The 22,842-nt window shown below is 39.5% G+C and overlaps 1 protein-coding gene and 1 non-coding gene across 7 annotated transcripts in view; both read right to left on the bottom strand.

Moving 5' to 3' along the window:
• FBXL20 (F-box and leucine rich repeat protein 20) overlaps positions 1–22,842 on the bottom strand; it is a 105,824-nt gene that overhangs the window by 61,990 nt on the left and 20,992 nt on the right. The gene's annotated exons all lie outside the window — the stretch shown is intronic.
• Positions 20,377–20,662, bottom strand: LOC148163461 (signal recognition particle RNA). Its single transcript, XR_015769397.1, has one exon.

Here is a 22,842-nt window from a genome sequence, read left to right as displayed (position 1 = left end):
GGATCATGACCTGAGCCAAAGGCAGATGCTTAACGAATGAGCCACCCAGGCGCCCCTGTAATTTTTCTGTTGTTTAAAAAAAGTATCTCATCACAATCTATTTTAGATTATTTCTAATTTAATTCTGGTAAAATATAAAAACTTTGCTCCAAAAGAAATCTATTCCCCCCTCCTCCTTTTTGCTATTATCATGTTTTTTTTTTATCTTTTTTTTTTTTAAGATTTATTTATTTCAGAGACAGAGCACACAGGGAGACACAGAGGAAAAGGAAGAGAGAAACTTTAGCAGATTCCTTGCTGAACTCAGAGCCTGACGCAGGGCTTGATCTCATGACCCTGAGAGATCATGACCTGAGCTAAAACCAAGAGTTGGACGCTTAACCAAGTGCGCCACCCAGGGGCCTCTGCATATTTATCCTAAAAGCCCAATAATACAGTTTTATAACTACTGTGTTACACAAGTGTCTTTTAATTTAGTTGAACTAATATAAGAGAAGAATTTATTTATAGCCTTCTATATTTACTCCTGTAATTAGCTTTTATGGTGCTTTTCCTTCAAGTTACCATCTGGAACCATATCCTTTCAGCTTGAAGGGCTTCCTTTAGTATTTCATGTAAAGCAGTATATTTCATGTCTGTTAACAACAAATTCTCCATGTTTGCTATTCTGGGAATGTCTCTATTTTGCCTATATTTTTCAGTAATAGCTTTGCTGGATATAGAATTCACTTAAATAATTTTTGAAGGGAAATTCACATAAAATACACCATTTCAAAGTACAGTTCAATGGCATTTAGTATTTACAATGTTATGTAACTGCCACATCTCTCTAGTTTCAAAGTTTTCATTCCCTCAGGATACCCAATCATCATTAAGTAATTACTCCCGAGACCTAACATCCCATATCCTCCAACTCCCAGACCTAGCCAACCACTGTTCTCCTTTCCATCACTACAGATTTCCCTATTTTGGATATTTCACATAAATAGACTCATTCAATGTGATCTTTTATGTCTGGCTTATTTCATTTTTTATAACATTTTTGAGGTTTACCCATATAGTACCATATCTCAGTAATCCATTCCATTTTATGGCTGAATAATCTTCCATTGTATGGATATACCAAATGTTTATCCATTCATCTGTCAACGGACACTTGGATTCCTTCTACGTTTTGGCTATTGAATACTGCTGCTATGAACTTTTGTGTACAAGTACTTTTATGAATATTTGTTTTCAATTCTTTCAATATCTATCTAGGAGTGGAATTTCTGGGTTGTATGGTACTTCTAAATTTTTAAGGAACTACCAAAGTATTTTCCACAGTAATCGTACCAATTTACACTGCCATCAACAATATAAAAGTTTTAAATTTCTCTACATTGGGGGTGCCTAGCTGGCTCAGTCAGTGAAAGCATGTGACTCTTGACCTAGGGCTCATGAATTTAAGCCTCACGCTGGGTGGAATTTACTTAAAAAGAAACACAAATTTCTCCATATCATAGCCAACGCTTATTATTTTCCCATTTTTTCTATTCTTAATTATATTCATCCTAGTGGGTATAAAGTACTATTTCATTATAGTTTTGATTTGCCTTTCCCTAATGACTAATGATGTTGAGCTTATTTTCATATTTGTTGGCCTTTCATATATCTTCTTCGAGGAAATGTCTATTCAATTCCTTTGACCTTTATAAAACTGGGTTGTTTTGTTGTAACTGTTTTGAAAGGGTTCTTTAAATATTCTGGATATAAGACCCTTATCAGATATATGATTTACAAATAATTTCTCCCATTATTTAGGTTGTCTTTTTAGGTTCTTGAGTGTCCTTTGATATGTGAATATAGAATTTTTTTTTAAAGATTTGAGAAAGAGAGAATATGAGTGGTGGGGGAGGGGCAGAGGGAGAGGGAAAAGCAGACTCCCCACTGAGCAGGAAGCCCGATGCGGGGCTCAATCCCAGGACCCCGGGATCATGACCTGAGCCAAAGGCAGCTGCTTAACGTACTGAGCCACCCAGGCGCCCCAAAGAATTTTTTTTTTAAGATTTTATTTATTTATTTGACAGAGAGAGACACAGCAAGAGAGGGAATACAAGCAGCGGGAATGGGAAAGGGAGAAGCAGGCTTCCCACTGAGCAGGGAGCCCTATGTGGGGCTCAATCCCAGGACTCTGGGATCATGACCTGAGCTGAAGGCAGACGCCTAGCGACTGAGCCACCTAGGTGCCCCTGAATATAGAATTCTTAATTTGACAATTTTTACTTTCTACACTTTGACTTGTTATCCAACTGCTTTTTGGCTTCCATTGTTTCTGGTAAAAAGTCAGCTGTCAATCATATTGCTGTTCCCTTGTATTATCATGAATTCTTTCTGTCTTGCTTTCCAGACTTTATTTTTTAAGATTTTATTTATTTATTCATGAGAGACAGAGAGAGAGAGGCAGAGGCAGAGGGAGAAGCGGGCTCCCTGCGGGACTCGATCCCAGGACCCCAGGATCATGACCCGAGCCAAAGGCAGATGCTTAACCGACTGAGCCACCCAGGCATCCCCAGACTTTTTCTTTGTATCTGGATTTTAACAGTTCAATAAAAATGTGCCCCGGTGTAGACCTCTTTGTGTTAGTTCTATTCATTCAGATTTTTGGATGTGCAGATACATGTTTTTCATCAAATTTGGGAAATTTTCAGCTATTATTTCTTCAAATATTTTTTTCTGACTCTCTCTCCCATCTCCAATTATATGTATTGTTGGTACAGTTGATGTCCCATGGATTCCCAAAGTTCTGTTAATTTTGTTTCATTCTTTTCTTCAAATTGGATTATTTTACTCTTGTCTTCAAGTCCATGGATTCTCTTTCTGTGTGATCTCCAATTTGAATCTGAGTTCCTCTGCTAGTAATTTTTACAATTATTCTACTTTTCAACTTCAGAATTTCCATTTGATTCTTTTTTATATTTTCTATTTCTTTATTGACATTCACTATTTGAGTCACTGCCTCTCCTTTAATTATTTAAACCTGATTTCCTCTAGTTTTTTGTTTTTTTTTTTTAAGTAGGCTCCATGCCTAGCATGGAGCCCAATGCAGGGCTTGAACTCATGAACCTGAGAGTAAGATCTAAGCTGACACCAAGAGTCATACCCTTAACTGACAGATCCACCCAGGCGCTGCTCCTTTAGTCTTTAAACATGTTTATATTAGCTGCTTTGGAAGTGGTAATTAGTCTTTTAGCTGTATATAATAAAGTATGGTAAGAAATACCCTAAAGAGAGAACTGCAGTTTGCAATAAAAAAAATTTAGAAGACATATAGAGGGCCTAGATCTTGCTATACTGGAAAATGAAACTATTCTTCATCTTCCGTCTCTCAAGCCATAAGGTTCTCAAAATGAGAACAACCCAAAAGGGTAAATATCAGATAAAAGATGTGGCTGTAAGTTCCTTTTAAAAACCTCAGAAAATTTAAAGGCCATGCCTAGTTGACTCTCTCAACTAGACAAGAAGCCCTCTAAGAAGCTTAAGGGAATTGTGCCACAACAGCCTGACACAACCAAACAAGAGAGAGACCTATCTTAAAATGAGTTATAATGTTGTAGGTTTTGGGACACAGAATAACACAAATCAGATTCATAAAAAAATCCTAGGGCATCTGGGTGGCTCAGTTGTTAAGCGTCTGCCTTCGGCTCAGGTCATGATCCCAGGGTCCTGGGATCTAGCCCTGCGTCAGGCTCCCCACTGAGCAGGAGGCCTGCTTCTCCCTCTCCCCCTCCCCCTGCTTGTGTTCCCTCTCTTGCTCTCTGTCAAAAAATGAATAAAATCTTTAAAAAAATCCTAGAAAAATTTTTATTATTTTTTAAGATTTTATTTATTTGAGAGAGAGCAAAGCGAGCATGAGTCGGGGGAGGAGCAGAGGGAGTGGGACAAGTAGACTCTGTGCTGTGTGTGGAACCTGACACAGGGCTCGATCTCTCAATCCTGAGACCAGGACCCAAGCGGAAACCAAGAGTTGGACGCCCAACTGAGCCCCCAAGGGCCCTAAAAATCCTAGAAATTTTAAAGGAATATGTACCAGCTGGATTAAAAGGGACAGAGACTATTCAAAATGAAAAGGGGCCTCTGGGAGCCCAACTTTCTACAGGAAGGAAATCACTGAGAAAGATATTCAACTTCCTAAGACATTTCTTATGTAGAAGGAGAGACCTCTCAGAAAGCAGCATTAAGCGCCCAGAATGTGGTACCAAGAATCACAGAGAACAACAGACTAGGGAACCATTCCCAGGAAGAACTGGCTCCAGTCAAGGCACATTTCCTGCTCCTGGAGTAGATGACCCTGACAACATGTGCCCAGCTAGATTTCAGAACTGCTAAGAACCAACAATTACTATGTACCTCCTGTTATCTCCCCTTTTTTAGAGGGAATGTCTATTGCCATTATTCCACCCCTGTGACAACAGTGTATGTATTGTGTGTATGGGGCAGATAACTTTTTAGTTCACAGGTCTCTGGATCAAGAGGAACTGCATATGAGGACCACTCAGAGGGGTATTTTGCATGTGATAAGAACGTGAATCACTGCTGTCAGAGAGGAGACCATGGAAGAAACTTGTAATGATGGCTCTCAATAAATCTTAACTCCTTACGGCAATGCCCTTTTGCAATGGGATTTTGCTGTACCTCCCTTCAAAAAGTAGAGTCTATTTTCCCACCCTCTGTATCTGAGTTGACACGGTGCCTTCATCTGACTGAAACAACGTGGTGGAAGTAATACTGTGTGATTTCCAAGGTTAAGCCTTAAGAGACATTGAAGCTTTACCCTCTTGAAACACTCATACCGGGGCGCCTGGGTGGCTCAGATGGTTAAGCGTCTGCCTTCGGCTCAGGTCATGATCCCAGGGTCCTGGGATCGAGCCCCGCATCGGGCTCCCTGCTCAGCAGGAAGCCTGCTTCTCCCTCTCCCACTCCCCCCGCTTGTGTTCCCTCTCTGTGTCTCTCTTTGTCAAATAAATAAATAAAATCTTTAAAAAAAAGAAAAGAAACACTCATACCACCACGTTAAGAAAAACTCCAGGCTAACTCTCTGAATGATGAGAGACCATGTGGAAAAAAAGAGTACTAGCTGACAGTGATACCCAGGCGTCACACTGTAAGTGAGGCTATCTTAGACACTCAAGCCCCACTCAAGCCACCAGACAAATGGAGCCTCATGAGTGACTTTTCCAGCAACCAGCAGAAGTCCTGCCAGGCTGAATAATTAACTGTTTTAAGCCACTAAGTTTTAGAGTGGTTGTTAACAGCAAAAGCTACAAAGACAGGCTCTTCATGTAAGGTTTATGACTCACAATCATATATTTGAGTAAAACTTGAGACATACAAAGGGAGCCCAACACAGATCAAATATTTTGATGAGAGGAAAATTTTAGTGAAAGATTGAGGATGGAATTTTAAGGGGTGCCTGGGTGGCCCTGTCGGTTAAGCATCCAACTCCTGGTTTTGGCTCAGGTCATGATCTCATGGTCATGGGATTAAGCCCCATGTCCAGCTCTGTGCTCAGCATGAAGTCTGCTTCAGCTTCTCTCTCCCCCTCCTTCCCATGCACTCTCATTCTCTGAAATAAATAAATTAATTTTTAAAAAAAGAAATTTTAGGGTGCCTGGCTGGCTCAGTCAGTAGAGCATGCGACTCCTGATCTTGGGGTCATGAGTTCGAGCTCCATGTTAGGCATAGAGATTACTTAAAAAATTTTAAAAATTAGTAATAAAGAACTCCTCTCCTTAAAAAAATTTTTTTTCATAAAGAAATCCAGAGTTAAAGCTACATAAGATTTTCTTTTCACTATTTTTTCTATAAGTAATTTTTACTGATTATGCCATTCCTTCATTCAACTAACACCAGATGTTTTTCCAATTGGCTGATATTCTTGCCAGAATCTAAGAGGAAAAACATTTTTGTATGGCTAAATAAACCTAAAACAAAATAAGTTTGTAATTCCTCCACCCTACATCTTGTCCCTAGTAGAAATATAATTGCATTTTAAATGAAAACTACAGCCAGTGCATTACCATCTCATGAGTAAATTTATCATAAGAAAGAAATTCCTATATTAAAAATACCAAGGTAGGGATACACTTAGAAAACAGACACATTACTTAATAGGTCAAACTTTCTGCTTTGGACACCTTCTAACATCTGACTCAACATTCTGAGCTTTCTTTTATCCTGACTTCTGTTTACTAACCAAAATCTATATCTACTACCAATTCACCGCTCTCAGGATAAAATAAGTATATACCTTTATTCTGTTTTCTGTTGATTATTTCTTTCACTTACTCAGTTTCAACTATCCCCAACAACATTTTAGGGCCCTGAGGACTCCATGAACTTTGATGATCCATTGGGTATGACGAACTCATTTTGGATGCTGCTCAATCCAGGAAATCTTCCATGCCCTACTGAAAATTTCTTTTGAGGTTATGAAGTGAAAGAAAAGAACTGAAAACTCAAAGTAACAATATAATTACTTGTCCTTCTCTCTCCTCCTCCTTCACTTCCCCTAGCCCCACCCCATCTATATAAACACTAAAGAACTAAAAGTAGATACAGCCAGGCAATAATGGGTTTGACTCAGGATTAGCAAGCATTTAACCTCTAATCCCATATTCCAAAATGCCAGAGGGGTTGATAGAGCAAGGGAAGGTAGGGTTTGATTTCCTCATGTACAAATTCTAGTCAATGTGCCAGAAACTGAAAACTGGCAGAAGCTGTGGAATTTTCCAAGACATATGTCAGACAGTAATTTTACAATTCACTCACAAACACACATTCTAAATCATCTTACTGTTATGGAAATATTTCCAAAGCAATAGTATTTTAACATGGCCATGGTATTTATTTGTAGAAAAAGCATTCTCTTGTTTTAGATAACATAACAAATAAAGTACACAGCACCCTAGATATCCTAACGCATGTCAGAAATTATATTTAAATTAAAAAGGAACCAAGAAAAACAATGTTAAATTAGAACAAAGACTCCTTAAAGCAGAAGTGAAGAAATAACTCTGTGAGAAAGGCATCAAGGGAAAATGATACCTAGTTAATAGACCAAGGAAGTCTATTAGGCTTCTTAGGTCATGATGAGTCAGACAATGGTGCTATTATGAACAAGACAACTAAACAAAGGATGCATGATATAGCTGGATATTTGGCTGGTATTAATTAACTGATAAATATCTGGAAAGAGGTCTCTATAATATGCCATATAATTTCAAGGAATTTTTATATAAAAAAATCAACCAAGACAAAAGGACTGGAAAAACAGTCGAGACATCCTTATCCCTACATCCTATAGAATTTTCTAGGAGGTTCTTGTTGCTTTTTTTTTTTTTTTTTTGCCTTTCTTTTTCTAAATATGCTTGACTTGTCAAATTTAGATTTATCTACAGACATCCTGCCGTGGAATATAAGTATTTAGTCTCAATTTCTACCCCCATCCTCCACATCCCATGTAATTTTATCAGTCTTTGTTTAAATCAAGAGTCAGTGTGAAAGGACTGGAAAGATACTAGCCAGCACACAGTAAGACCATGCACTTCTCTATCCAAATAAATGACTACCTCATTTTTTTCCTGTTTTCTATATATTTTTAGCTTTTCCTCAAAAGCTCCAACATCTGTCATGTGTCTATCAATATTTTCCATATGCTCAAATACATCACATACTGTCTTTGTCCTGCAGCTGTACCTTCCCCAAACCCTTTATTCTTTCTTCGGGCTTTACTCTGTTGGGGGATGATCTGGACTGGCTACACAGCTATCATCTTGGGCTCTTCCTTAGCTCTTCTCTTTGAATTCTGCTTCTTGAACCTGATTTCTTCTCCCTCGCTATTTAGGGGCAACTTATGAACAAAAAAAGCTCATGAGAACTGGAATTTTGGAGTCACTTGCATGTCTAAAATTATCTTTATTCTAGACCCACATTGATTGATAATTTGGCTAGGAATAAAATTACAGGTAGGATGGGGCACCTGGGTGGCTCAGTCCTTAAGCGTCTGCTTTTGGCTCGGGTCATGATCCCAGGGTCCTGGGATCAAGCCCTTCATTGGGCTCCCTGCTCTGCAGGAGGCCTGCTTCTCCCTCTCCCACTTCCCCTGCTTATGTTCCCTCTCTCGCTGTGTCTCTCTCTGTCAAATAAATAAATAAATACCATTTAAAAAAAATTATAGGTAGGAAATCTTTCCCACTGAAGATACACAAAGACACAACTTGATCCATTTCTATCTCCCTATGCTACTACTGTGATATGTAAGGCCATTCTGATTGGTCCCTTCAATGTAACCTCTAGTTACTCTTTCTGGAAGCTTTTATTAAAGTCTCTGTATCTCCAGTTTGCTAAATTTCATAATTACGCCTCTTGGGTCTTTGTCTTTTTTACTATTCTTTCAGCTTTTTCAATTTACCAATCTATGGGTGCCTGGGTGGCTCAGTTGGTTAAGCAACTGCCTTCAGCTCAGGTCATGATCCTGGAGTCCCAGGATCAAGTCCCGCATCAGGCTCCCTGCTCAGCAGAGAGTCTGCTTCTCCCTCTGACCTTCTTCCCTCTCATGCTCTCTCTCTACCATCCTCTCTCTCTCAATAAATAAATAAAAATCTTTAAAAAACAAAACAATTTACCAATCTATGACTTGGAAAACACTTTGTAGATTTTTTGGGCATTATTTCTATTTTCTCTCTCCGCTCATATCTGAATTTCAATTAGTCAATTATTGGACCTCCTGGTCTATCTTTAATTTTAAAAATTATTTCTCTCTTGGGGCGCCTGGGTGGCTTGGTTGGTTAAGCATCTGCCTTTGGCTCAGGTCATGATCCCAGGATTCTGGGACTGAGCTTCGGTTGGGCTCCCTACTCAGCAGGGAGCCTGCTTCTCCCTCTGCCCTTCCCCCTGCTCGTGTTCTCTCTCTCATGCTCTCTTTTTCTGCCTCAAATAAATAAAATCTTTAAAAAAAATCATTTTCTCCTATTTCCCTCCTTTAATCTTTTTGTTCTAATTCCTAGGAAATTGCTTCATCTATAATCTTTCCACTATTTGGAGGGGGGTATAGTTATATTTTTTTATTTGTAAAGATTATTTATTTGTTGCAAGATTTTCAAAATAACATCCTGTTCCTTTAAAGATGCAACATTTCATTTTAGAGATTAAAACTCTCTTCCCCCTCCACCCCCAGTTTTCTCCCCTTTGCTCTCTACCTTGTCTCATTTGTTTGGCCTCTCATTTTATTTTAAAATATTTATTTATTTTGAAAGAGAGCACGAGTACATGCGAGGGTAGGGGCAGAGGGAGAGAAAGTCTTAAGCAGACTCTGTGCCGATCTCACGATCCTGAGCCAAAAACCAAGAGTCAGCCGCTCAACCAACTGTGCCAGCCAGGCACCCCTGGCCTCTTATTTTAGAGGCTTTCCTCACAACTAACTGGTTATTCCTTGGTTGTCCATTCCTATTCATGACATTAAGAAGCTAAATGGAAGCTCATTTTTATTTCCAAGACCCACCAGTCTGTATGCAGATTTTCATTTAACTCCTTGGCTCCAAACCCCTATCCTCTTCATGCATCTGATGTTCCCAGATCCAGAACCCTCAGCTTCCATTTTCTTGGAGAAAAAAATCCCCAGTTTCCTAGAGGAGGAAGAAGTAGTTTGCATGACTCAACCACTTCATGTAAGACTTTGAAATATTACCTACGTTTTTGTTTTTCTTTTGTTTTGTTTTAACATTACCTACTTTTAATCTCAATCCTCATCCTTGTCTTTTCAGAGACATTTTGCCACCAAATGTTGAGTCTCTGGGGAGGTTGTGTTGGATAAACTCATTTGCTTGTCTCTGCAGACAACCCAGGGTGTATCTTCCTCCAATCACTTAACATTCTTCTATCCATTTTTTATCTTCTAAAAAATAGTTGAAATTTTGCATCTATGGTGGTTTCTTCTTCTACTCATTCTTGTCCCTGGGGTCTTATGCCTCTTTTTATTCCTTTACTGTAATTTTAGTACTATTTGAAGAGGAAAGGAAATACATGTACTCTCAAACGCCCAAGTTTGATCAAAATTCTCATGCACTAGTTTTAGATGTCTTGGATAAATTCATTAAGCATATTTACTAAACTTGTGGAGACCAGAAAACCCATGAGGATAAATAATACCTTTGGTAACAGAATCAGGATTCAATATGATTTATGATTTCTAAAGGACAGTATCAAGAGGAAACTAAATAGGGATAAGTCAAAAAATCTGTCATTTACATCAGGCAATTACCAGTTACATAAATACAAAGCAGGAAGCCTGGTTTCACACACAAAAAAAATTTAGACAGTTTTAATTTACTATGAGTCATTTATGTGACTTCCTAGAACAAATTTTAAAAGAAAAAAACTATAATCCTAGGATACATTAATGGGAAGCATAAGGACTAGATCAAGCAAGAAAACTACCCTACTGTATATTCTGAATGGTTGTCAAGAACTCTAATGTCACCTGTGAGAAAGGAAACTGACTAAATATCATTTAGAAGACGGACCTTGGGGCGCCTGGGTGGCTCAGTTGGTTAGGCGACTGCCTTCGGCTCAGGTCATGATCCTGGAGTCCCGGGATCGAGTCCCGCATCGGGCTCCCTGCTCGGCGGGGAGTCTGCTTCTCCCTCTGACCCCCTTCCCCCTCGTGCTTTCTGTCTCTCATTCTCTCTCTCTCTGAAATAAATAAATAAAATCTTTAAAAAAAAAAGAAGACGGACCTTGGATATTGAGAGGTTCCAAACTAAGTCTCAGGGAAAATGGTAATAATAAAAGGAATATTCAAAGTCTTGAATGGAAGAACATTACAGCTGCTATCAAATATCTGAAGAATTGTCCTTTAGAATCAAGTAGTTCTATATTATTCCAGATAGCCAACCTAGAAGAATGAAGGCAATTTGTATTAAGACAAATATGGCTTAGGGCACTGGGTGGCTCAGTTGGTTGAGCATCTGCCTTTGGCTCAGGTCCTGATCCCAGGACCCTGGGTTCGAGTCCCAAACTGGGTTCCTTGCTCAGTGGGGAGCCCGCTTCTCCCTCTGCCTGCTATTGCCCCTGCTTGTGTGCTCGCTCGCTCTGACAAATAAATAAAATCTTTAAAATAATAATAATAAAATCTTTAAAAAAAGAAACAGATGAAGGTATTATATATCATTATTATATAGTATTATACATTATGTAATATCATTATTACGTAATGATAAAGGGGTCAATTCAACAGGATAAAACAATTGTAAATATTTATGCACCTAAATATATAAAACAAATAGTAACAGAACTAAAGGGAGAAATAAACAGCAATTTTATTTCTACTCTCAACAACAGAACTGCCAGACAGGGAATCAATAAGGAAACAGAAGATTTGAACAACACTGTAGACCAAATGGACCTAAGAGACATATACAGAACATTCCATCCAACAGCAGCAGAATACACGTTCTTCTCAAGTGCACATAAAAAATTCCCCAGGACGGGGCACCTGGGTGGCTCAGTCACTTAAGTGTCATCAGACTCCTTGATTTCAGCTCAGACCATGATCTCAGGGTTTTGAGATTCAGCATCCCTCCTTTTGGGCTCCACCCTCAGCACCAGAGTCTGCTTAAGATTCCTTTTTTTTTTTTTAAAGATTTTATTTATTTATTTGAGAGAGAGAGAATGAGAGATAGAGAGCACGAGAGGGAAGAGGGTCAGGGGGAGAAGCAGACTCCCCACTGAGCAGGGAGCCCGATGCGGAACTCGATCCCGGGACTCCAGGATCATGACCTGAGCCGAAGGCAGTCGCTTAACCAACTGAGCCACCCAGGTGCCCCGAGTCTGCTTAAGATTCTTTCCCTCTCCCCCTCCCCTTCCCCACGCATACTGCATGCTCATGCATATACTCTCAAAAAAAAAATTAATTAAAGAAAAAAAATTCTCCAGGACCTAACATGCTAGGGCACAAACAAATCTCAAAAAATTCAGTAAGACAGACATTATATCAAGTGTAATTTTTTGTGATCACAATGGTATTCCGATGTGTGTTTTCCAACACCATCAAGTAATTCTCCAATCCGTAGCAGACACTAACTGGGTATCCTACAAATTTAACTCAATTCTGACACTATCTACAGGAGACAGTATCATATCCCATAGGTTGAGGGCTTAGTCCCACAAGATTCCCCACTTGAGATGCCAATTGTAAACCTAGGTTGTTACCTGTGTGTCTAACTGGCTATAAATTGGTAGTTCCCATCCCTCCTCAGGTTCAACTTATTTGCTTGAGAGGCTCACAGAACCCAGAGAAACATTAACTTGCATTTGCCAATTTATTGTACAGATACAGAAGAACAGCCAGATGAAGAGGAAAATAGGATGCGGTCCAAAACAGTTCTGAGCACAGGAGCTACTACTGTCCCCATAAGAACTGGGGTGTGCCACCCTCCTGGTATGTGATGCCACCACATGGAAGATCTCTGCATCTCATCATTCTGAATTTTTATGGAGGCTTCATATATAGGCATGATTGTTTAAATCACTGGCCATCTGCAAGTGAGTGAACTCGCAGCCCCTCTGTCTTCTTGGGGCTGGGGGAGTAGAGGAATGGGACTGAAAGTTCCAACCCTCTAGTCATGGCTGTTTCCTTGGCAACCAGCCTCCATCCTTAGAGGCTTATTAGAGGCTTTCCAAAAGTCACTTTATTAAAATAAAAGCAGGTGTGGTTAAAGAGGCTTGTTATTGAGTAACAAGATGACATTTCACCTTTATGGCTCTAAACTGAGGACAAAAGATGGAATATTATAACAAAATAAGTTTCTATTGCTCTTATCATTTAGGAAATTCCAAGGGTTTGGGGAGTTGTGAGCCAAGAATTGTGGACAAAGAGCAACATTTATTTATTATAAATCATAATATAACAAGTATGAAACTAAAAACCAGTCACAAGAGGAAAATCAGAAATTTCACAAAATGCATGCAAATTAACACACTATTGAACAACTGGATCAAAGAAGAGATCAAAAGGGAAATCAAAAACTATTTTGAGACAAACAAATAGAAACAACATACCGCAACGTATGGAATGCAGCAAAAGCAATTCTAAGAGGAAAGCTTATAGCTATAAATACCTATCTTAAGAATAAAGATCTCAAATAAACAAGCAAACATTACACCCGAAGAAACTAGAAAAAGAAGTAAAAAATTAAGCAGAAACTTAAAAGGAAATAATAAAGATTAGAGCAGAAGTAAAGGAAACCAATAAAAAAGACAAATGAAACTAAGAGCCGGTTCTTTGAAAGGATAAATGAAACTGAGAAACCCATAGCCAGACTAACCAAGGGAAAAAAGAGGACTCAAATAAAATTATAAATGAAAGAGGAAACATTACAAATGATAGCAAAAAAATACAAAGGATCATGAGACTACTATGAACAATTATACCCTGACAACCTGGACTACCTAAAAGAAATGGATACATTCCTAGAAACATGACAGTGTTAAAGTAATTCAACAAGAAGGCCATTAGACAGAGGTGGCTCCAATGCCTTGATATGGAAACCAAAACCTCAGTGGCCTCTGTACGCAAACCAAGACCTAAACCACAGTCAATGCAATGGAATCTGAAGGAAAAAAAAATCAAACAGAAGAAAAATCTCAAATAAGGCAACCATTTAAAAGACAGACAATCAAATAATTTCTCTACTTTTCTTCTGCATCTTATCTATAAAACTTGCCTCTAGTCCTGTGGAGCACTTCTAAAACATCATCTGGGTTGGTACTCTGTGATTTGGATCAATGTTTCCTCAAATAAACTATACAAAACTTTAATGTGTATCGGCTTATTTTTTAACAGTTCCATGACTGAATCACAAAAAGGTAGAAAATCTGAACATACCAATAACTAATAAGGAGATTGGATCAGTAACTAAAAACCTCCTCTGAAATAAAAGCCCAAGGCCAGATGGTTTCACTGGTAAATTCCAGGAAGCATTTAAAGAAGAATTAATGTCAATCCTTCTCAAACTCTTCCCAACAAACTGAAGAGGAGAAAATACTCCCAAAACCACTTCAGGAAGCCAGTATTATCCAGTTACCAAAGCCAGATAAGGAAACTGTAAGAAAACTATAGGCTAATATCCCTGATGAATGTAGATACAAAAATTCTCAACAAAATAGCAAACCAAATTCAACAGCACATTAAAAGAATCATACACGATGATCAAGGAAGATTTATTCCTGGATGCAATGATAGTTCAACATACCATCAGTCAATGTGATATACCACATTAATATGCCATATTAATAGAATGAAAGATAAAAATATGATCAACCTCAACAAATACAGAAACAACACTGGACAAAATTCGATATCCTTTCATGATAAAAACTGTCAACAAATCAGATATGGATAGAATATACTTCAACATAATAAACACCATATACAACAAGCCCACAGCTAATATCACACAACAGTGAACAGGTGAAAGCTTATTCTCTAAAATAAAACACAAGACAAGGGTGCCCCCACTCTCACCACTCCTACTCAGCATAATACTGGAAGTCCTAATCAGAGTAATTTAGCAAGAAAAAGAAATAAAAAAGCATACAAATCAGAAGGAAGAAGTAAAACTCTCTGCAGAGGACATGATCTTATATATACAAAATCTTAATAAAGAAAACAATCCTATTTACAACCACATCAAAAATAATACTTAACAATAAATGTAACCAAGGAGGTGAAAGATCTGTACACTAAAAACTGTAAGATATTGATGAAAAAAATTGAAGACACAAATAGAAAACCCATGTTCATGGATTGTAAGAATTAACAGTGTTAAGAATGTCCATACTACCCAAAGTAATCTATAGATTCAATACAATCCCTATCAAAATTCCAACAGCATTCTTTCACAGAAATAGAAAAAAATCCTAAAATTCATATGCCACTACAAAAGACCCCAAACAGCCAAAGCAATTTTTTTTTAAAGATTTTATTTAGGGGCGCCTGGGTGGCTCAGTCATTAAGCATCTGCCTTCGGCTCAGGTCATGATCCCAGGGTCCTGGGATCGAGCGAGCCCCGCATTGGGCTCCCTGCTCAGTGGGGAGCCTGCTTCTCCCTCTCCCACTCCCCCTGCTTGTGTTCCCTCTCGGGAGAGTGGGAGAGGGAGAAGCAGGCTTCCCGTGGAGCAGGGAGCCTGATGTGGGGCTCAATCCCAGGACCCTGGGATCATGACCTGAGCTGAAGGTAGACACTTAACGACTGAGCCACCCAGGCGCCCCAGCCAAAGCAATCTTAAGAACAAAGCTGGAGTCATCACCCTTCCTGATTTGAAACCACATTATAAAGTTATAGTAATCAAAATAGTATGGCACTGGCATAAAAACAGACACATACACCAAAAGAACAGAATCAAGAGCCCTGAAATAAACCCACGCATATATGGTCAACTAATATTTGAAAAGGGACCCAAGAATACTCAATCGGAAAAAGATAGTCTCTTTAATAAATGGTGCTGGGAAAACTGGATATTCACATGCAAAAGAATGAAGCTGGACCTCTATCTTACACCACTGAGAAAAATGAACTCAAAATGGATTAAAGACTGAAATAAACGTAATACCTCAAACTGTTAAACTCCTACAAGAAAACATCATGAAGGGCGCCTGGGTGGCTCAGTTGGTTAAGCGACTGCCTTCGGCTCAGGTCATGATCCTGGAGTCCCGGGATCGAGTCCCGCATTGGGCTCCCCGCTCGGCAGAGAGTCTGCTTCTCCCTCTGACCTTCCCCCGTCTCATGTACTCTCTCTCTCTCATTCTCTCTCAAATAAATAAAATCTTTAAAAAAAAAAAAAGAAAACATCATGAAAATGTTGACAATGGTCTTGGCAATGATTTTTCTGGATAGAACACCAAAAGTACAAGCAAGGAAAGTAAAAATTAACAAGTGGGACTATAACAGGGCGCTTGGGTGGCTTAGTCGGTTAAGTCTGATTCTTTTTTTTTATTTTTTATTTTTTTAAACATTTATTTTTATTTTTTTAAAGATTTTATTTATTTATTTGAGAGAGAGAGAATGAGAGATAGAGAGCACGAGAGGGAGAAGGGTCAGAGGGAGAAGCAGACTCCCTGCTGAGCAGGGAGCCCGATGTGGGACTCGATCCCGGGACTCCAGGATCATGACCTGAGCCGAAGGCAGTCGCTTGACCAACTGAGCCACCCAGGTACCCTAAGTCTGATTCTTGATTTCCCCTCAGGTCATGATCTCAGAGTCATGAGATCGAGCCTTGCATTGTGCTCCATGCTGGGCGTGGAGCCTGCTGAAGATTCTCTCTCTCTCTCTCCCTCTGCCCAATCCCCTCAAGTGCACATGCTCTCTCAAAAACAAAACAAAAACAAAAAACAGGTGGGACTACATCAAACTAAAAGCTTCTAGGGGCATCTAGCTGGCTCAGTCAGTACAGCATGAAACTCTTGACCTCATGGTCATGAGTTCAAGCCCCACACTGGGGCTTTTCTTAATAAAAAACAAAAAGCTTCTATACTGCAAAGGAAATGATCAACAAAATGGAAAGGTAACCTACAGAACAGGAAAATTTTTTGCAAATCACTTATCTGATAAGGGGTTAATATATAAAATATATAAGGAACTCACACAACAACAGTAAAAAAGCAAATAACCCAATTTAAAAATGGGCACAGGACCCTAACAGACACTGTTCCAAAGAAGATATATAAATGACCAGCAAGTGTATGAAAAGGTGTTCAACATCACTAATCATCAAGGAAATGCAAATCAAAACTACAATGATATAGCCCTCACACCTTTTAGAATGGCTATTATTAAAAAGACATAAGCTAATAAGTGCTGGTGAGAATGTGAAAAAAAAAAGGAAATCCTTGTGTATTCTTGGTGGAAATGTAAATTGGTGCAGCAACTAACAGTATGAAAAAACTGTACGGAGGTTCCTCAAAAACTTAAAATGGAACCACCATATAATCTAGCAATCCTCTTCTGGGTACACACACACACACACACACAGGAATATTATTCAATTATAAAAAAGAAGGAAATCCTACTTTTTATAACAAAATGGGTAAGGGCATTATGCTAAGTAAAATGAGTCAAAGAAAGATAAATACTGTATAATCTCACTTAAATGTAGTGGTTGCTGGGGTTTTGAGGGGTGGAGGAAATTGGTGAAGGTGATCAAAGTGTACAAACTTCCAGTTACAAAATGAGTAAGTTCTGCAAATCTAATGCACAGCATGGTGACTACAGTTAACATTACTGTATTGCATACTTGAAAGTCGTTGAGAGAGTAAATCTTGAACATTTTCACCACACACAAAAGTTAACTCTGTGCGGTGACGGATGTGTTAACTAACCTTACTGTGGTAATCATTTTGCAAAATATATATATACCAAATCTTCACACTGTATGCCTGAAACTTATATGTTTATATGTCAAGTACATCTCAATAAAGCTGGAAATTAAAAAAAAAAGGAATAAAGAAACCAAAAGCAGAACCAACAGAAATAAAGAAATGTACTTTACCTAAGGATTACAGAATGTACTAAAACAAAATTAAAATTAATACAGACTAAAGGGAAAAAACAGGCCAGTGTCATTACTGTATGTATGATCCAAGGAGGACTTAACCCAGATCATAAGCTTGATAACTCCATTCTTTGGCAGTATGCTTGATCCTATCTCCCCAAACCAGTGGTGACTCCAAGGCAAAATGAAAAAAGTTAAGACAATGAGATTTTTCACAAATTTACATGCCTTGTTGAATGTTGGGATTATATCCTTCATATTTGGTGTAAGTTAATCTGTACTTTGCTTTAAAATATCAATAGCATATGATATGTTTTCTAAAATAATATTGGCAACCTTTTACTAGTTAGACCCCTCCCTCTCAAAAAAAATTTTTTTTTCCATTTTAGGGGCGCCTGGCCAGCTTAGTCAGTGGAATGTGTGACTCTTGATCTCAGGGTTGTGAGTTCAAGCCCCATATTGGGCATGGAGCCTACTTAAAAAAAATTTTTTTTTCCACTTTATTAATCTAAGGCTTTCATAGATTTCCGAGAACTTTTGTTCTATGGGGCAGTTCTATAAATAGTTTGGTCATGAATGACTTCATGCAGTTGTCTGCCATCAACGTGAAGAATGAACAAAAACATGCTTATGGGTTTTTTTTTGTTTTTTTTGTTCTTAAATCAACACTGATGGGGCGCCTGGGTGGCTAGGTTGATGAAGTGTCTGCCTTCGGCTCAGGTCATGATCCCAGGGTCCTGGGATGGAGCCCCACATCAGGCTCCCTGCTCAGCGGAGAGCCTGTGTCTCCATCTTCCTCTGCCTGCCGTTCTGCCTACTTGTGCTCTCTGTCAAAAAAAAAAAAAACAAAAACAAAAACCCGACACTGATAGGCATGAACCTATTGATATATAAGCAAAATTATTAAATTCAGCTATCTTTTCTTTTGGGGTCATTCTCTTAATAGGAGGAAGATTTTCCAATCTTTTACCTAGGTGACAGAATTCTGGAACTAGGTGAGGGAAGCAGACTGGGAACTTCCCACATTCAGTGTAGCTGATCAGCCCCATTCTCCTCTGGGCTTGGGTTCCTAGGTCCGGAAGTTCTCAAATTCAATTCCTCCAAAGAATAATCTCCTGATTTCTGTAAGGCTGATGACAGCTGTCCAACTCCTCAGAGTGAAGGGGATAAATACTGAGAGGAGGGAAGGGGGCACAGAGGGATCCATCTCCCAGTACAGACTTTCAGACAACCCCCCTGTTCTCAACCTCCATCTGGTATACAATACTTCCATGCTCTGAGTTTCTCAGGCAGCTGTCCTGCAAACGAATCATCATCTGCCTCTTGCCAGTATTCTCCTGTATAGGCATTTGGGTTTGACCTTCCTCTCCTCACTATGTCTTTCTGCTTTTCCTCTTCCTATACAAGCAGGATTACAGATGTGTATAATATTCCTGTTTTTATGTGATTTTTCAAATGAGCCTGGAAATAATTTTACTTTGCTGTCTTAAAACCAGAAAGAGGTGATGTTTGTAATCTTTCAAGTCAAATAACCTTGAAAATGAATCAACTACTGTTCAAGGGCTAAATGTTTACGTTTGATAATTAACTCCCAAAGGATAACACAATTGAAATCAAGAACTCAAATGCTCAGTTAAATTAGACTACCTCTTGTTTTCAAAGAGAGCCTCTATTTTCTCATCTCTCTGGCTTTTTATCTTCTACCTAGAAATCTATCCATTTTTAATGCTCTGCTCCAGGGGTGACTGGGTGGTACAGTTGGTTAAACGTCTGACACTTGGTTTTGACTGAGATCGTGATCTCAAGGTCATGAGATCTATCCCCTCGATGGGCTCCGCGCTCAGTGTGGAGTCTGCTTAAGATTCTCTCTCTCCCTCTCCCTCTGCCCCTCCCCTGCTCATGCTCTCTCTCTAAAAGAAAAAAAATCTTTAAAAAAAAATGCTCTGCTCCAATTTCATATCCTTCATGAAAGCTTCGTTGATCCTCTCTGTTACAGAGGAATGTCTCCCACTTCAGGTTTCCATGAGGAAGAACGTTTTTCTAAACCCACCCCTGGCTTCTCTGTACTTCTTTACTGATAGAGATGGAAAAACTTATCTGAACCTACCTGACTGGTTAATCTTAGAAGCATGAAGAGCAAACTTGGCTCATCTGTGTTTCTACCTTTTCAAGGTCTGGAGCGAACATTCTCAACTTCTTTAGGGACAGACTCTCCCCTGTGTGGGAAGGCTTAATCCAGCACAGCACTGCCTGGAACCAGGAGGGTCTACCGAAAGAACTTAAGTTAATAGGCAAAATTTGATTCATACACTGAAAACTGTATCCTCCAACCTAGTCTCTCGTAGTAATATAAGTGATATTTTGGCCCCTATCTGCCACTCCTGTTTTCTGCATTTGTCTAGAACTTTGGCAAGGATAAGGCAGATGCTTTATTTGAGACTACTTCAGAAATCCCAATATTCTGTAAGTAGAGAAGTTCTCTTGCTTCCCTATAATCCACAGCACATTGTTTATAGTTCTATTATAGAGCTTAAATTTTATATACTGTGTTGACTGTCTTTTAACTCACTAAGCTAGTGTTGCAATTATTTGTCTTCACCTGTTTGTAGCTCCCTGGAAGACTGGCTCAAAAGGTTTGGCTTTATTTTGCTGGACTTGAAAGGAACCTAGTACTAAAGAAACTATCCCACTTTGTCCAAAACATTTATAGGCAAATGTTTTAATCACAGGAACAGATAACAGAGCCAACAGCCGACTAAGCAAAGAGCTAGGGAGGAAAGGACCAGAAAAAGAGATGGCCATAAGGGTGTTAAAAAGCCCCAGCATATTCCTGGGAATCTACTGATCGGCACGGGAGTTTTGACCTGCTCTGTTTCCAACCTGGGCCAGTTCACCCCTCCTTAGGCAACCTGGTGGTCCCCTGCTCCCAGGAGGTCACCATATTGATGCCGAACTTAGTGCGGACACCCGATCAGCATAGGGCACTACAGCCCAGAACTCCTGGGCTCAAGCGATCCTCCTGCCTCAGCCTCCTAAGTAGCTGGGACTAGAGGCGTGCGCCACCGTGCCCAGCTATTCCTGGAAATCTAAAGGCCCCATGCATGCCCCGGGTCGCATACACGCTCAGGAAAGACCTGAGAAGTCGCATACATGCTCAGGAAAGACCTGAGAAGTCCCTAAGCTGTCACGTCTGGCTGTTCTTAAGGGTGTGCAAAAGCAGGGAAGGCTAAGGCATAACTGTGAACTGTCTGGCCGAGTGTTGCAGGCATGTCCCAACATATACAAAGAGCCTCTCAGCAAAGACTGAAAATGTTTGGTTCCAGGTGTTTAAGGAAATCTCTGTATAATTGTTAGCTGACTACTCCATTAATGGAATAGACATTTCAGTGGCTACACATGGCAAAGAATGCAGAATTGACAGAATTCGTTCAGAAAAGACACTCAACAAACAATACTACAATAAGCAGGATCAACAAACCCTGGAGGGGAGAGAATATGATTTATAGAGTTGCCACATTTTCTTTTAAAGATTTTATTTATTTATTTGACAGAGAGAGACACAGCGAGAGAGGGAACACAAGCAGGGGGAGTGGGAGAGGGAGAAGCAGGCTTCCCGCCGAGCAGGGAGCCCGATGTGGGACTCGGTCCCAGGACCCTGGGATCATGACCTGAGCTGAAGGCAGACGCTTAATGACTGAGCCACCCAGGCACCCTAGAGCTGCCACATTTTAATATTCAAGATGTTCTGTTTTCAATCAAACACTACAAAGCATGGGTGCTCCTGGGTGGCTCAGTTGTTAGGCGTCTGCCTTCGGCTCAGGTCATGATCCCAGGGTCCTGGGATCAAGTCCCGCATCGGGCTCCCTGCTCGGCGGGGAGCCTGCTTCTCCCTCTGCCTCTGCCTCTCTCTCTCTCTCTGACTCTCATGAATAAATAAATAAAACATTTAAAAAATAAAAAATAAATAAAAATGTTAAATAATTTGAATACACAGTCAAAGGCACATGAAAAGATGCTCAGCATCATTAGTCATAATGGAAATACAAAACAAAACCACAATGAGATACTACTTCACACTCACTAGGATGTTATAAACAAAAAAGCAGGGGGAGAAAAAGAAAAGAACAACTGTTAGTAAAGATATGGAGAAGACTAAACCATTACACATGGTTGATGGGAATGCAAAATGGTGCAGCTGCTGTGGAAAAGTTTGGCAGTTCCTCAATATTTTAAACATAAAATTACCACACAATCTAGCAATTCCACTCCTAAAGTACATACACAGAAGAACTGAATACAGATTTCAAACACATATTTGTTCATAAGATTATTCATAGCAGCTGGGGTGCCTGGGTGGCTCAGTTGGTTAAATGACCAAGTCCTGATTTTGGCTCAGGTCATGATCTCAGGGTCATGAGATGGAGCCCCACGCGAGGCTCCACACTCAGCGGGAAGTCTGCTTGAGATTCTCTCTCTCCCTCAGCTCCTCCCCCTGCTTGCTCGCACACACGCTCTCTCTCTCAAAAAAAGAATGTTCAATAGCAGCACTATTTACAATAGCCAAAAGGTGGAAACAACCCAGATATCAGTTAATGCATGAATGGATAAACAAAATGTGGTATATCAATACAATTAATTATTCCGTCATAAAATGGAGTGAAGTACCAATACATGCTACAACATGGATTAACCTAGAAAGCATCATGCTAAGATTACCAGTCACAGAAGACTACAAACTATATGATTCGATTCATATAAAAGTTCAGAAAGGAAAAACCTACAGAGACAGAAAATAGATTAGTGGTTGCTTGGAACAAAGGAGTTGTGGGGGGTAGGGAGGACAAAGGGTACACGTTTCTAAAGCATAGAAAACAGGGTGCCTGGGTGGCTCAGTCAGTTAAGTGACTGACTCTTGATCTCAGCTCAGGTCTTGACCTCAGGGTTGTGAGTTCAAGCCCCGCATTGGGCTCCATGCCCAATTTACTTAAAATAAAAATAAAATACAGAAAATGTTCCAGAATTAAGTGTAGTTATGGTTTCCACATATGAGGTCTTGACCTCAGGGTTGTGAGTTCAAGCCCCGCATTGGGCTCCATGCCCAATTTACTTAAAATAAAAATAAATACAGAAAATGTTCCAGAATTAAGTGTAGTTATGGTTTCCACATATCTGGCTATCTAAAAGCCACTACATTGTACACTAGAAAAGGGTAAACTTTTTCGTAATGTGAATATCTCAATTAAAAAATTAAAA

This window comes from Eumetopias jubatus, unplaced genomic scaffold (assembly GCF_037043125.1).
Source record: "Eumetopias jubatus isolate StellerSeaLion01/CBP00866 unplaced genomic scaffold, mEumJub1_p1.0 scaffold_10, whole genome shotgun sequence".
In the NCBI taxonomy this organism is placed as follows: Eukaryota; Metazoa; Chordata; class Mammalia; order Carnivora; family Otariidae; genus Eumetopias; species Eumetopias jubatus.
This window is presented reverse-complemented; position numbering and strand designations above follow the sequence as displayed.